We start from the raw sequence: 2880 nt of genomic DNA, 5'->3' as shown, positions 1-2880 counted from the left end.
GCCTGGTAGACCAGTACCTCTACTAAATCCTAAATAATTGTCACATAACCATCAAGCCACGCCCACAAAACAAGCCACGCCCACAGAACTGGTAGTAAAAAAATTTAGAACCCACCCCTGGGTCACACTTCAATCTATCCGTCCAGGTGGACCTCTTTGGAATCGCCTTACAATTTGGAAATCAAGCCCAAATCATATCAGAGAAACGGCAACTTTGTTTGTCCTTCTCTGATATGATATGTGCGCCTAGTTTTCTATCTTGTTCTCGTGATTCTTTGATTGACAACGTGGTTGTTTCAGGTGTCGTTCTTTGAAAGCTTACCGTTCTCTGGAAAATGTTTGCTCTGCAACCGAGAGGGAGCCAAGGCAACTCCAACAGGTTGTGGCGTGTTCTGATTTTGTTCCCAGCTTTTGAAAAAAAAAAAAAAAGAAAGAAAGAAAGGAAAATTATGAATAGAGGCTGCATTGTCACGGTGCTGATGGAAAGGTGCAATCATCGTGTATATTTTTTAAGTCTTTCCAGAAGATAGCATGTATTAAATGGCAGTAATTAAACATCGTAAGTCTAGGCCCTCAGGCTGTGGATCTCCACATTTTTGAGGGGAGATTTTACTGGCTTTGAAAAGACCGCTTTCTTATTTATTTCTCCCAGTGATCGTGGGACATTTCTTCCAAGACCGTGTACGTGACTTGTTCTCTTGCCATTTTAGTTTCACCATCCAATTCAGGCTGAGAGATTGTAACGAAGAAAAATGTTGAGAGATTGAAAAAAAAAACCCAAAACCCAACGAACCAACCAGGGAGAGCATCAACATTGAGAATCTCCATAGACGTTTAAATTGGGAGCTTTATCGCCTCAGAAATAGCATTAGACTGACTTGGGATGGTGGTGGGAGGCCAGAAAAAGCTACGATGTTTAGCTTAAAGAAGAGCCAACGAAGACCCAAGTTTGCAAGTTAGATCAAAGGCAGAGGACTTATTTTTCTATCGTGGAGACTAAGAACTAAACCAATGGGTCCATATTTTAAGAAAAAAAAAGGACGATTTGGCCTGGGTTTTTGGTAGAACTTCCTGGCGATACAACCCAATAATAATAATAATAATAATTATTAATAATAAATTATTATTATTATTATTATTATTATTATTATTATTATTATTATTATTATTATTATTATTATTGGCTTGTATTATTATTGGCTATTGGCTATTGACTAATAGCCTGTTATTAACATTCAGCTGCCTGCAATTACTGCAGGTTCGAATCTCCCCAGGCTCAAGGTTGACTCAGCCTTCCATCCTTCCTAAGGTAGGTAAATTGAGGACCCAGTTTGTGGGAGCAATAAGCTGACTTTGTATAAATATACAAAAGTATGAAGGCTATTGCTTAACGCATTGTAAGCTGCCCTGAGTCTCCGGAGAAGGGCGGCATATAAATCAAATTGAAATAATAATAATAATAATAATAATAATAATAATAATAATAATAATAATAATAATAATAATGCAGAATATAAGGAAAAACAACCAGATGACAGATTAAATAGATGGAAAACCAAAGCTTTGTGTGGATAGCACTTGAAAAACATTGAAGGAAAATGTGAGGACAACTTGACATGGGCATGGCTTAAGATGGGAACCATCAAGAAAGAAACGGAAGGTTTAATACTCATTGCTCAAGAACATGCACTACAAACTAATGCCATGAAAGCGAAGATACAAAACTCCTCCAACAATGCACCATGGCAACCAAAACTCCACCGACAGTTTTGGTTGCCACGATGTAAAAAAGATGTGGAGACTCTGGAAAGAGGGCAGAGAAGAGCAACCAAGAGGATTAGGGGACTGGAGGCTAAAACATAGGAAGAACGGTTGCAGGAACTGGGTATGTCTAGTCTGATGAAAAGAAGGACTAGGGGAGACATGATAGCAGTCTTCCAGTCTTCTATTCTGACTTCATGCAAGTTTTTTTTGCACCAGGAGAGAATCAGCTGTAGGTTCACCAAGGCTCATAATATCACTTGTGTCCTGGGGGTACACATCAACTGTGGTCTATCTGACACCACAAAAGAACTGGTGGTTTGGCTTCAGGTTATGAAGAGCTTGTGGCTAGTTGCTTGCCTGAAACTCTTTGCTTCACCCCACCCCTCTTTCCTTCTTCTACCAACTTAGAAGTTCAACCCTTGAGGTTCAGCCAAATAACCAGATCAATGCAAATGAAAACAATCCTACATTTGGCTTAACCTGCTTTTGAGGAATTCAGAGTAGACGTGGTAATTTGGGGTGTGCAATCAGCCTCACCTGCCTCATAAAGTCTTCTGAAAAGAACATGAAAGACAGAAACTGTGCCAATTATTATCATATAATAAAAGTTAACAACTTGTGGTTGGGTTCTACAATAGTCACGTCCCTCTAAGTAGACGAGATGTCCAGAGTTATTTGAGGACAGGTTTCCTTCTTTCACGTCTCATGGATATTCTCTTTTAAAGCCCGTAATTGGCCCAGACTAAGGAAATGGGACACGGTGGCTGAGTGGCTAAGACGCTGAGCTTGTCGATCAAAAGGTCGGCAGTTCAGCGGTTCGAATCCTGAGTGCCTTGTAACGGGGTGAGCTCCCGTTACTTGTCCCAGCTTCTGCCAACCTAGCAGTTCGAAAGCACATAAAAAAAAGGCAAGTAGAAAAAGAGGGACCACCTTTGGTGGGAAGGGAACGGCGTTCCGTGCGCCTTTGGCGTTGAGTCATGCCGGCCATATGACCACGGAGACGTCTTCTGACAGCACTGGCTCTTCGGCTTTGAAACGGAGATGAGCACCGCCCCCTAGAGTTGGCAAACTGTTTGCAATCACCGGCAGATGGTGAGTTCTAGTCCCCTCTTAGGC

Source organism: Pituophis catenifer, unplaced genomic scaffold, assembly GCF_029215685.1.
Source record: "Pituophis catenifer annectens isolate HBS135680 unplaced genomic scaffold, rPitCat1.0.hap2 SCAF_16, whole genome shotgun sequence".
Taxonomy (NCBI): Eukaryota; Metazoa; Chordata; class Lepidosauria; order Squamata; family Colubridae; genus Pituophis; species Pituophis catenifer.
This window is presented reverse-complemented; position numbering follows the sequence as displayed.